The sequence below is a fragment of the Adiantum capillus-veneris genome, chromosome 2 (assembly GCF_014529385.1).
Source record: "Adiantum capillus-veneris isolate H3 chromosome 2, ASM1452938v2, whole genome shotgun sequence".
NCBI lineage: Eukaryota > Viridiplantae > Streptophyta > Polypodiopsida > Polypodiales > Pteridaceae > Adiantum > Adiantum capillus-veneris.
The window spans coordinates 49,422,445-49,436,565 of NC_140932.1; the positions used below are offsets into that span (position 1 = coordinate 49,422,445).

At 41.9% G+C, this 14,121-nt stretch overlaps 2 pseudogenes; both read right to left on the bottom strand.

Moving 5' to 3' along the window:
- Window positions 1–7,791: 7,791 nt before the first annotated feature.
- LOC147462749 (phosphoribulokinase, chloroplastic-like) lies at window positions 7,792–8,926 on the bottom strand (annotated as a pseudogene).
- Window positions 8,927–9,485: 559 nt separating this feature from the next.
- Window positions 9,486–11,089, bottom strand: LOC147462750 (uncharacterized; annotated as a pseudogene).
- Window positions 11,090–14,121: the final 3,032 nt, after the last annotated feature.

The following is a 14,121-nucleotide window of genomic DNA, read 5'->3' on the forward strand; positions in this document are numbered from 1 at the left end:
CCTCCAAAAGGATCGATTTATCTCAGGTTTGTACCCCTTGCTAAGGGAGAAGGTAAAGAGAAAATTTCCAAATGCTTTTGAAGATGCCTTAAGAATTGCTAGGGAAAAGAATAGAAAGATTCTCTATCAAGCCCAAGCTGGCCAGCTAGCTTTGGGAGGCAATATCACAACTATGGAAGCTTCTCACATACCTCCAAATGTGCCTAATGCACCAGACCTCAATAGAGGTCAACAAGAAGATATGCTCCAACAAATAAACAATCTCACAAACCAGCTAGAGGGGTTGAGAGTAAATCTTGTGCAGGGTGCAAGAAGGCCTATTGAGGGAAATGGTGGGAATCGGCCACCAATGCGACGTCAAGCAAGGGAAATGTTGTGTTACAATTGTGGGGAAAATGGCCACGGCATGTATAATTGCCCTCATCCCAGAAGATATGACTACCCTGTCAGAGGTCCTCGACAACAAGTAAGTCCTCCCCGTGCTAGAGCTCAAGCACAAGAGCAACCGCAGCCTCAAATTTTGCAGCCACCTCGTGCTCAAGCTCAAGCCCCTGTTACTCAACCAAATGTGAGCATCATAAGGATGGAGGAGGTCCTCAAGGGCAGAAGAAACCAGGAAGAAATAGCTAAAGGGAAGATGAAGATAGATGAAGTGGCTACAATGCCTATCAAACGTGTGCGCGTCCAAGATGAAGTAGGTAAAGAAACAAGCAAGGATGAAAGCAATGAAGCAAGTACATCTCGGGCAACTAAAGATGAAGCCAAGAAGAGAAAGACCCGTACTAGGTCTCAAATTTACATCTCTGATTTCCCTATGGGATCTCGGACACAACCTTATGACTTGACAGCTGATGTGAGTTCTCAAGGACCAAAGATTACTTGGCCACAACTACTTCATATCTCCCCAAAGCTTCAACGACAATGGTCAAAAATGGTGAGCACGAGGGCAAAGCGAAGTAAGCTAGTAAGTGTAATCAAAGCATATGGTCTCAAGGATATAGTGCCTTTGGTGGAGGCTCAAATCAAGGGACAACGGATTCCAAAAACTTACATTGACAGTGGAGCAGAGGTTTGTGTCATGAAAGAAAAGCTAATGCATCAAGTGGGTTTAGAGGTAATGGAATCATCAAACTTTAGAGCAAAAATGGCCAATAATGTCTCTGTCACTTGTGTGGGTGTAGTGAAAGCTTTGAGAGTTTTTGTTTTTGGAATCACTACAGAGGTTGATGCTTATGTGATGCCAGTAAAGGGAGAAGGATACCCCCTTATTTTAGGACGACCTTGGCTCATGGGTATAGGAGCTAGGCAAGATTGGGCAACAAGAGACTTGGAGTTGAGGCCTCGCATGGGTGGCCATAGTCGGAAGGTGGTTTATAACCTAAAGAATGGGCGACAAGAGAACCTTGAACTAGAGACGTCAGCTGATGAGTGGAGCTCAAGTGGATGCTCCTCATCCATGGACGAGGAAGAGAGTTCAAGTGAAGAGAGTGATAGCACTCTCGAAGTCATGGGCGTCACCATAAAGGAAACTACCTCATCAGAAGACAACCCAAGGATCCAAATGGAGAATGTGTGGGATGCCAGCCTAGAGGAGATGTTATCCAAGGATATAAAGGAAGAAGAAAAGGAGGGTTATGTAAATGTTCTCAAGAAGCATGCATCATTGTTTATTTCTATTTACACTCACATTATAGGTGTCACTGCAGTGAAGCATCATATCCATCTAAAAGAAGGGAGCAAGCCAGTAGTACAAAAACTAAGAAGATTAGGAGTTGTGCAACAAAATGCACTGTTGTCCGAGGTGAAGAGACTCTTAGAAGCAGGATTCATATACCCAGTAGAAGATTCAGAATGGGTCTCCCCAGTAGTGGTGAGGCCAAAGAAGAATGGTAAATGGCGAGTGTGCGTGGATTACAAGCCACTAAATGCTGCAACAAAGAGGGACCACTTCCCTCTCCCATTTCAATATGAGATTCTAAATGAAGTAGCAGGCCATGAGAGATACACAATGTGTGATGGCTACTCTGGCTACTTTCAAATACGCATTGCAGAGGAGGACCAGAAAAAGACTACTTTCATCACACCATGGGGCTGTTTTGCATTTCGAGTCATGCCTTTTGGTCTCACCAACGCTCCAGCCACCTTTCAACGATTCATGAACATGGTCTTCCAACCTTACTTTGGTAAGTCCATAAGGGTTTTCATAGATGACTTTTGTATTTACAGCTCCAAAAGTATGCATCTCGGCAAGATTGATGAAGGATTTACTCGTTTAGCTAAGCTGGGTGGACAACTAAACAAGGACAAATGTCACATTGGGGAAAGCAAGGTTACACTATTAGGGCATGTAGTGTCCATTGATGGAATCGAGGTAGATCCTGAAAAGATAGAAACATTGCTAAATCTACCTTCCCCAACTTCCATCAAACAATTAATCTCTTTCTTGCAAAAGCTAAGATATTTGAGTAGATTCATACACTTACTCTCCCAAGTGATATTTCCTCTACAACAGCTGACTCGTCAAGAGATGCTTGTTTGGAGTGAAGAAAGTGATGGGCATTTTAGAGAGATTAAAAAAATGTTAGGGTCACTCCCTGTAATCCTCCAACCTTGTTGGGAAGAAAAATTCTTTGTAAACCCTAGTGTGGGAGAAGAGGCCATTGGTGCTGCCCTCCTACAAAAAGATCCAAAAACATCCTTTATGAGGCCTGTGTATTTTGCTAGCCGCCTCATGGAAAACACAGAGAAGGCCTACACCATGATGGAACAGCTAGTGTTAGCTCTCATGTTTGCGGTAACCAAATTTTGGCCATACTTGCTGCCGAAGAGGTTTGTAATTATCACTGTGGAGGATATGTTTCCCTATGCACTACAACATATGGAAATCTCTGACAAAATAGCAAAGTGGGTGGTGCGACTTCAAGAGTTTGATTATACAATACAGGTTGAAAGAACAACTCGAGCATGCTTAGCCGACATTTTAACAAACAAGTGCTATGAAAAAGTTTTCCATTTGAAGAGAAAGGAACTTCCACCACCTCCTGCTCTAGAGGCTTTGGTCAATGCTTATAGCATGTACTTTGATGGAGCATACAAGAGAACCAAGGATAAGGCAACTGCAGGCATCGTGGTCTTATCTCCATTGGGAGAGAGGATCCATGGTGAAGGGATCACTCTAGAAGATGTCCACTCCAACAATGAAGCAGAATATCATGCTCTAATTCATGGCCTTTGTTGGTGCCTCGATAATTCAATTAAGAGATTAAACGCTTTTGGTGACTCCATGCTTTTGGTAAGGCAAATGCAAGGTACATGGGCTTGCAAAAATGCCCGTCTCTCTACTAAAATGAGAGAAGCCAAAGCTCTTATGAGGAGATTTAGGGAGGCACAAGTACATCATGTGCCAAGAGACCAGAACAAGGATGCAGACCACCTAGCATCATCAAAGTTAACTGAGTCAATAGTGGGAGCAGTGGCCATCAAACTTCCACTTCAGCAAGGCAAGGAGGACTTAGAAGATATTATGCACATTCTGGAGCAAGGAGAGGCTCCTAAACACTTGAATGTAGGGGAAAGGCGATGGTTAGCTAGGAAGGCTACCAGGTATCGCATAGTAAATGATGACTTGTATTGTCTTGGTAAGGATGGTGTGCTTAGGAGAGTGCCTTTGAAGAGTGAAATTGAAGAGATTTTAAAAGCTTGTCACGATGATATGTGCGGAGGACACTTTGCACACGACGTCACTAGTAGAAAGGTTCTACAAGATGGGTTTACTTGGCCAAGTCTTCATCGTGATGTCAAATACTGGTGTCAAACATGTGATGAATGTCAGAAAGCAGAACCACGACGGCTCATAGCTGAACCTCAGAACCCAATAAAGGTATATGGGCCCTTTGAGAAGTGGGGAATTGATGCCATAGGGCCTCTACCACGCACTCAGTCAGGTAAAGAGTACATCATCATGGGAGTAGACTACATGACTAGATGGGCTGAGGCTATGCCGACCAATAGAATTACTGCTAAGGATGTGAGTCAGTTCATCTTTGACCACATCTGTTGCCGGTTTGGCACCCCTCTTGAAATACTATCTGATAGAGGACCAGGGTTTAGAGCAGACTTGGTAGGAGAACTCATGAAGAAGCTAAATATTCAGCATCAACACTCTACTCCTTACTAACCTCAGTGCAATGGTTTGGTGGAAAAGGTAAATGGAATCATTTGCAAAATTCTCACCAAACAGGTACATGCCAGGCGCCAAGATTGGGACAAACACCTGAATGGAGCTCTATGGGCCTATAAAACCTCCTTCAAAACCACATTAGGGTACACACCCTTTCATTTGGTTTATGGAAAGGAGGCGCTTTTGCCCATTGAAGTGAAGTTAACAAGTCTTCGAATATTGGGTAGCCAGGTAGGATCTCAAAAGGAGAAAGTACATCAAAGGATCATGGATCTAGAGAGGCTGCAATTGGATCGTGAAGAAGCCATCAACCACTATTCTCAAGAAGCAGAGAAGCGCAGAGAAAAGTTCAACAAAAAGCTAGCATCCAAAGACATCAAAAAGGGATCTTTGGTGCTTCGATATGACAATCGCTTCGACACTCGTAAGGATGGAAAGTTTCTTTTTCGATGGAAAGGCCTATTCTTGGTCACCAAAAAGTTCAAAAATGGCTCTTACAAACTTCAAGACATTGATGGTAAAGTGCACAAGACCAGGACAAATGGATGGCGTCTAAAGCCCTATCACATCAGGATAAGGTCAGCTCAAGATCAAAGAAAGTAGGCTAGAGGCATAAAAACCCCTAGCCAGGTTTGGGGGGGCTATGATCCGAGCCTATCACAAATTTTTGTTTATTATATTTTGTTGGTTTTCCTTGCTTCTAGAGGTTTACAATAAAAGAAAGAGTGAGAACAACCTCTTGGAAAAATTAAAAAAATGATTTGATAGGAATTTTTTCTTGACTAGTTCACCGGAGGTAAAAGGTAGAGGGAGAACCTAGTGGTAAAGGGAAGGGAAAATATGTAAATGTGAAAAGAAAAGATATGATGTGGTTGTGGAGCCATGCACCCATGATTCAAGGGTCATGAGTGGCTCATATCATCATGGCTTTGGAGCCATATGATGATTCAAACAAATGGGACCCAAGTGGAAGACTTGGTAAAGGAAGGAACCAGACACATGATTTTGCTGAATTTTTAAAAAATACTTCCACTCCGATCCAAGAAAAGTTTTCTTCATCAAAGTTGTAGCTGATGAGCTGGAGATTCTGACCATATTTTTTTAATAATTTTTGCATCTACGGTCTAGGAGATATGAACAAAATGGCAGACGCCAGGTTTTTCAACTGTGGTGGAGACCACCCCCTCTACCTTTACATACACACACCCTTCCTTTTCCACATTGAGACCTTCTCTAAAAATCAGCCATTAGTCTTCTCACCCTCCTCTCCTTCCTCCTCTCTCTCAAGCTCAAAAACCCATCAAAATTCCTCTTCTAATCACCTCTCAAGTCATGCTTAATCTTATTGTAATTCATAAGTTCTCATTCAACCCCTTTCTATTATTACTAGATATGTATTGATTTTATGTAGATTCTTTACATTTTAAAATAAGGAAGCTCTTGGACTCAAGCTATGGAGGAAGGAGTGAAGACAACACAAGTGATGATGGAGCTAATTGGTCAACAAATCACTTGGAAGGAGCTTCTTCATTGGTTGAATGTCCCTAATCAAGCTTCATTTGTACAAATCACACTTGGATCCTAACCTCACTCCTAATCACTCTCTTTCCTATATAAAGAGGCCTTCCCCTTTGTAATTTCAAGCCTCCCTCAGCCCCATTGAGTCTTTGTATCACTCACCATGAGCCCATAAGCTCATTCATTCACTCTATTCTTGCACATTCTAGAGTGAAAATTGTTTCATGCTAGTAACCTCTCCTCCTCTTACTTATGTTAATTAAGAGAAATCTTTTATATGTGTGTGAGAGTACTTGATGTGATCTTGGCTAATCCTTGAGTGGTTGTTTGGTAATCTACACACTATTTGTGTTGGGAGTGTTTGAAGTCATCCATTCCTTGTACACACACTAAGGTTAATGCTTCATTCATAGTGATCTCTCTCTCTCTCTCTCTCTCTCTCTCTCTCTCTCTCTCTCTCTCTCTCTCTCTCTCTCTCTTTGTGTAGCGGTCCTAGTCCACGTTTCCAAGACTAGGTGGTGCCCTCATCTCATTTCCCTTGTGGCGCAATGGAGTTTGTTTTGGTGTAGAGGCCGCCATTCCAAATTTCCTTCGTCAGTGTATGTGAAATAGAGCTTGTGGCTAGGAAATTTGTATAAAGATTAACGTTTATCAAAAAAGTAATAAGACTTAACTCATCACACCTTGACTATTCGGTGCAAGTTACACACCTTTGTAACAAGTTGGAAAATCACAATGGTGTACAGAAAGAAGAAGATAAGAAAGAGTCTGTAACCTACTACTCATGTCTCTCTTTATAAAATTAGAAAAACAAATGTTAACTATCTTTCACATGACCTACATGTACATAAGACAATGCTTAGTTAATGCCTCTTTACGAAAAAAAACTTTTCCATCAATAAGCTTGTTATATATGGCTATAGTTGGGCAATTTTCTCTGATCGTCCACAATTGCTCCCAAGAACTCATGCTAAACCATGCCTTTATGCAGGCCAACAACTAGTGAAAAATTCACTAGAGCTATCATAACCTCAACTACAACTAAAATTTATTATAATCATCTCTTTAGAGATAGGTACTCTTCACATTTTGTATGTATATAATGAGATGGAGTCACCAAGCTTACCAATCATGAGATGCACCTCTCTAAAAACAAGTGAAGGATTTACTACACTCCACAAATTTTCAACTTCCAAAGTAAGGAAAAAAAAAAGTATCATTGAAAAATAAGGTAAATGTGAAGGAAAGGTTCATCTTAGCTTGGGCTAGAACTTGCGTTAAAACTTCAAATTATTTGAATGCAAGGAAGAGAAGAAAAAACTGTTTCAAATTTACACAAAGTATTGTTAGATCTTCATGGTAGCATCTTAACAAGGAGTAAATTAGACCACTTAGGACCACTTTCTTGCAGAGTGCCAACAATGCCTTGCTCATTTAGCCCCGAAGAATAAGCGGTTGTTCCCCCACATCATGCTAAAAATTCAATCACATTCATCCAAGAAACAAGCAAAACATCATCTTTAGACTTTAATTGGTTTTCTAACTTCTTAATGGCAACAATTTCTCAATGTTCTCAAAAAAATTTCAATAAAGGAGAAGATACTCAAAAGTAACAATGGACTATGAATTTGCAAGTTCATAGCATGATAAGAAAGTATGTGTGCTTATTGCATAAGTAGAATGGCAAGACAATCTTTGCGTGTTTCTTTTGCAGCAACAAAATCCAAAGGCCTTCAACGAGCCTTGAGCTACATTTAGTATAGAGGAAATTATGGCCATTAAAGTTTTTGAAATCCAAAATCGACGTTCCATTGCAGGGCACAGAATTGTCCACAAGTTTAGCTTCCATTAGTAAGCCTTGAAATAAAGCATGTTAAGACATAGCAAGAAGAGAAAACAATGAGGTTTTTCAAAGTAGGAACTTATTTCCTGAGGGAAGTATTGTACAAGAAACCTCGTACGTTCATCGGACAGACCGTATATGTACAGAGGAAGACATAAAAATGAGAAGGGGAAGGATTTTATATAGGGATGGAGTTCTCTCTATATTATGGAGAGAAATGCAATACAAGAGCCTACAAAATGGAAAAGCCTTAGGCCTTCACAATTTCTAGGCTTGCACCTTCCTTGGCAATGATATCCTCATAGACCTCTCGGATCTTCAATCCGACTATGGTTTAGAAGAAGCCAATGCCATTGTAACCACCTGGGTAGTCGGCATGCTTTAGCATTTGCTATGTGATCTCTCCATAGAATTTGCTTGAAATGTTGCTCAAATGTATCTCAACATAAATAAGCTCCTCTAGCTTGTCAAATTTTCTATCCATCTTAAGGGAGTCACGTGGATGCACAAAACAAATCGAGGATATGCTGGTAATGTAGGCACAACAAATAACATTATGATCAATGATACGAATGCTCTGCAAGCATATTCTATCATAACAACCCCCAGACTTGGAACCATTTGTCGCAATGCGCATAAGCATATGCAACATAGGCAGGCACTGCCTATTCCTAAGCGCTACATAGACATATGCATATGCCTATGTAATGCTTATGCATGGGCATATGTATATGCAATATAGCCATGCACAAACATATCGATGTGCACAAAACATACCTCATTGTGTAGTACGTATCAAAACCATAGAAGAACTTGAGTCAAGGTAGGAGCATGTGAGTTTTTGGCCCACAAGGTGCCCAAAAGATGGTGGAACCTTCATAAAAAAATTGCACGTGTTTGAAGGGAGGCACATCCTCTTTCATTATCATGCGCATACTGTAGGACTTTGCCCTTCTTGTCATCCAGAATCAATTGTGTGGGCAACACTTGGATCACTACATCTTCATACTACTTTCAAGGGTCTGCATTCATCACAAATTTAGATTGTACCATGGCCTTGGGAGATCACAATGATACAAGAAGATATCACCAGCTACATACCTATGAAGGCATTAAAGTTAGGCTTCCTTGCTGCATGCTTGCCGTGATGCTCTCCAAACTATGTCCGCGTTCTGCCATGTCTTGATGCAGAAGGAAAGCGAGTCAGGTTGGATCAAGTATAGACCTGAGACATGAACATTGAAAGTTTTCAACAGTACTGGCAATAGCTACTCAAGTATCTGCCTGGATCTCCAAGAAAACTTGACTTCATCACTGATGTCGAGGTAAATGCTGAAATCAAGAGGCTCCTCCAACTCGAGCATCGAACCTGCCGGGCTGCCCATCAGTGATAATCAACAGTATGCCAACAAAAGAATGCTTGGATTATCAATAGAAAATGCACTTTGGGATAAAAGCGATGCGTAGCTCATACATAGGAGGATAAAGCCTAGGAAAAATAAGGCTCAATATCATTCCATTGATCAAGCCTTTGTGGCTCCTCAATAGAGGACGATTGGTACTGCCATGCCACTGATTCTGATTCTATACACATATTTCCTTTCAACTATTGGATTAACTAAACATTACCATGGGCAGTGCCTCCATCGTCATTGTGACAGCCTTGTTTAGTATTCTCTCTCTAACCTTTTTTTATGTCTATCCATGCATATCTTTTGCTCTCTCTCTCTCTCTCTCACACACACACACACACACACACACTCTCTCTCTCTCTCTCTCTCTCTCTCACACACACACACACACACACACACACACACACACACACACACACACACACACACACACACACACACACACACACACACACACACACACACACACACACACACACACACACACACACACACACACACACACAAGCACAGGCTAGGGCAGGTTTTTATGCTAATCTTTTTGAAAGATGATGATGCATTTGTGCAATAGGTAAATACACAAGACCAGGTTTTCTTGATGCGGTAATGTCCTGTAGGTCCCCTGGGCCTTCAACGGGTCATCCATCAAGCTCTTTTAGGTGATTGTGTGTGGCATGCATCCCCTCAATAGGACATCCATCAAGCTCTTTTCGGTGATCACGTGTGGCATGCAGTCAGGACAACAAGAGCCTTGGCAAATTCCTTGGTCTTCAACAGGCAATCCATCAGGCTGTTGTAGGTGACTACGTCTGGCATGCATCCCTTCTTCTCCACCCGAGTCAGTATATCAAGAGCATTAAGCATTTCCTCGGCCTTCAAGAGGCAATCCACCAGGCCGATGTAGGTGAACTTAATTTGGGAGCATCCCTTCTTCTCTATCTGAGTCTGGGAAGCATCCCCTCTTCTCCATTTGAGATAGTATGGAAAGAGCCTTGTCAATCTCCTTGGCCTTCAGCAGACTGTCCATCAGACTGTTGTAGGTGCCTGTGTTGAAAATGCATCCCCTCCTCCCCATCTGAGTCAGTATAGGTTGTTGTCCTCCCCCCATATGAGTAGAGCTTTGTGGAGTTCCTTGGCCTTCAACAAGCCATCTACTGGGTTGGTATATGTGACCTCATTTGGGATGCATCCCTTCGTCTCCATTTGAGTCAGTACAACTGGAGCCTTGTTCGTTTCCTTGGCCTTCAATAGGCCATCCATCAGGTTATTGTACATTCGGCATGCATTCCCTCCTTCTCAATTTGAGTAAATACCACAAGAGTCTTCTCAACTTACTTGGACTTCAACAGGCCGCCGCCCCTCAGGTTGGTGTAGGTGATCCCATTTAGAATGCATCCCCTAGTCTCCATTTGAATCAACACAACCACCTAGTCTCCATTTGAATCAACACAACCAGATCTTTGTGGAGTTCAACATGCCATTTATAAGAATGCTAAAAGTGGAGACATCTAGCTGGATTCCCATTTCATCCATGTGGCCAAACAGAGCCAGAGCTTGGCCTAAAAACTCTGACAATAGCTTCGGTAGCGATTTACTGACAGGAGTACGAGCAAGGCTGTAGCCAACCACGGCATGCAAAGGGGCATTGCAAGTGTAAACATACGAACAGGCACAAGACATGAAGGGCATGGAAAAGAAGTGGTGCTTGGCAAGCTTGCCTCACCCAAATGATTAATCAAGGCACTAAAAAAGTGGCTTGGAAGTGGCAGAGGTGACCCCTTGGAGCAGGGGACAAATGTGGGAGTTGGGGTGGGCGAGTAAGGAAGGTGGCAAGGGCTTTTGAGTTGGAGAGGTCACCAACCAAGAAGGGAGCACAACTGCATGCCCATCGAAAGAGGCGCAAGGAAATGTAGGGAGGGATGCGAGGATGAAGAAGCACCTGCGATAGAACCATGGGAGCAACATCATGTGAGAGAAATTAGAATGTGGGCAAGGTCGGATGGGGTCTATGAAGGCTCCTTGGAAGGAAGTGTGGCAGATCTGTCAGCAATGAAGCTCCGTGCGTAAACCTGCTGTTGGTGAGAGAATCTCTACAACAGATAAGTCTTGGAGCCTCTCCCTCTTGCAATGGATCATTGTGACCACAAAAGCATACATGCAAGGCAGCACTCTTTTGCAATAAGCGCCATGGGGTTCTCCTTCCCAAGCTTAGATAAAACGCTCGATGTCGTTCATGATCTTCTCAACATCCTCAGACTCGCTGCGTCCACTAATAATCTTCCCAAGAAAGCGTGTGCTTCATTTTTGTGCTCTCTAAAATAAACAAGTGATAAAATCACAAGGCCTGCCAATAGATTAAACAAATTAAGAACATGGAAGGGAAACACAAATGCGCAAAAACGGAAGTCATATTGTTTGAGAAAGTGATTAGCAGATTACATTACAGAATGTCGGTGTCAATGAAGGGTTGAAGAGTAGCAAAATTGTGTTTTTTCAGGATAAAGGTAGGCATAGAATATGGAAACATGGTTTGTTGTTGTGGACAGGATGAGGGAAGGGAGAGATGACGGGAAAAAGGGAGGGAGGGAGGGAGGGAGGTATAAGAATCATTTAGGAATGATTAGATGTGTGGATGAATGATCGGACTAGAAGCAAAACCATGTGCCTATGATGAACGATGCAGGGGGATTTTTAATCCAAACATGATCGAGGTTTGAGTTGTACACAATGGTCACATCATGAATTTTTTGTGTGTAGCCATGTGCTTGGAGCTTCTCCTCCAAGTAACGATATTGATTGTTTGTGGGCTCATTGTCTACATTAAAGTCTCCCATGATGACACTCATCCGTGTAGAATGGGATTGTTGCAGCAAGGTATAGAGTTGTGTGACCAATGCGGTTGAAGATGTGTTTGGCGATTTGTAGACGCATATGATTTTCCAATCAAGGTGTTCATGAATGGCTAATATAACTTGAATGATTTCTATTCCTGGAGCTAGAAATGTTTTTGCAGAGTGGAGCTTGATGCTAGGCTTGTAGTAGATTGAAACACATATTTTGCTGTGGTGATGGACATGATGAAACTTTGGTGCAAGATCATTGGAAGGATTTTTCTGCTTTGTTTCTTGGAGGCATAGAATGTTAGAACTTGTAAAATTCAAATCGTCTTTGATATGTTTGAGATATTTGTGACTAGAAAAGATGTTCGATGGTTGAATGATATGATGTGTGTGTTTGTATGCGAACATTTGGAAATTTTGTCAAATACTCCCATTTGGCATCATTGTTGAGGCGGTCAAGCTTATCAAGCACAATTTTGCTGACTTTGATTTGAGTTGGATGAATCGGATTGAGAATGTGGAGGTTTGATGGATCTTTGATGCGGGAAAGAGCTGTGTAAACCAATCCATGTGAGTTTATTGATGTTGGATCAAAGGATACTATGCTCATTGTTAAGCCTTGTGACCTATGGATAGTGCGTCCATTCGCTGCTTGTATTGGAAATTGAGTTTGAGATACAGTGTTCAATGCATTTTTACCAACTTGAAATTCTTTTGTTGTTTGAAAAATTGGTGTCCACTGAGGGCCAATGGGAATCGTATTAAGGTGTTGGTTCACATGTTGTTGTTTGCAGCCTATTGAGGAATCAAAAAACTCTATCCATGCAATAGGGCAGTTAGCTCTACTGTCCACAAGCTTCAGAATTCCATCTGCGCCATTCACAAGACTGTCGGAAATATCAATATTGCCACCACAAATTTCGACAATCATTCCTGCTTTGAGCTCCAAGGTTGAGGACAAGCCTGCTCTGTTTTGTGGATTGTTTGGAACAACTAGGTTTTTTGAGCAAGTTTTATGGTGGTTGTCTCTCGCATGGATTATGTATGCGTGAGTAGGCAATTCCTCAAAAACAAGTCCATTATGTGAGTCTTTCAAGTTGTTGGTGAAGTATAAATGGGGTGTTGTCAATTTTTTAAAGACTTTGTTGATATGGTTGGTATTCAAGAGCAACAAATCCTCAGTTGTGTGTTTTGCTTTGCGTATTCTATTGAGAATGGCAATGAAGTCATTATCTGATTGACGCATTGTTTTTGTGAGCTCGTGGCATTTTATATGGGTGAGCCAGAATGACGGCGAGAGCAGTTGCAGAGAATACTGTGGCTCTCTAAATATCCAACGATCTCAAACCGGGCTTGCTTGACACAGGTCACCGCAGAAGATGACATCTAGACCACCGAATGACTCTATGTGATTGTGCTTAATTGATCGTAGCCTTGTGTCTATGATATGCAAGAGTCTATTCCCCAATCAAAGATGCCTCATCAAACACAACAAGCTTGAGATTTCTATACAGTTGCGAGAGCTCGGCAAGGCTCTCAGAAGAAAGAGAAACATTTGGTTGGAAGACAAGGGGCAAACGCAATGCTGAGTGAATCGTTGTCCCTCCAAGGTTGAAAGCTGATTTTCCTGTATATGCCATTAGCAATGTTGAGGGAAGATGTATATCTAATTCAAGGGAGGCATTGTAGTGACAAATCAAGCCTTGCACGATTGTTTGCAAAGTGAAAGTTTTCCCCGTTCTTGCACCACTAGTCAAGAAGAGATGGATTGGTTGAGTTGGTTGCAAGCGCTTTCTAATCATAATGTCGTAAAAAAGGGAACGTTGCTCGATGTTCAACTTGGACACAAGTGAGTGATACTCCTCATTGCACAATGCCAATTTTTGAAATGTTGGTAAGGATCTTGTAGTGGGCTTGCTTGGTTGAATATCAAGTGCCAACTCATATTTGTATGACTCGTTAGGCTTAGATCTTGAGGATGAGGGCAATGAAAGTGTGTTTGAGGTTGCTGCACGTAGTTCGACCCTACAATATTTTTGACGATTGTCATCTATAATTGCATAGTTTGTGGTAAATTTTTCTTTCCAACAATCAAAACTTGTCTCAAAGGTTTGCTCATCACCGATAAATGGAAGGAAAAATAAGAAAAGCTCATGAAAATGCCTCTCTGCATCCTTCTCTAGAATGAAGTTAGCATACCGTATCACTCGAGGGTTCCTAGACTTGCGGGTAGAGCCACACACGCATCGGTAGTTGCTTGCATAATCAGCCAAACATATGTGTGCAAGGTTGTCTGGACGATGGGTGTACTTGGTGACAATATCGTCA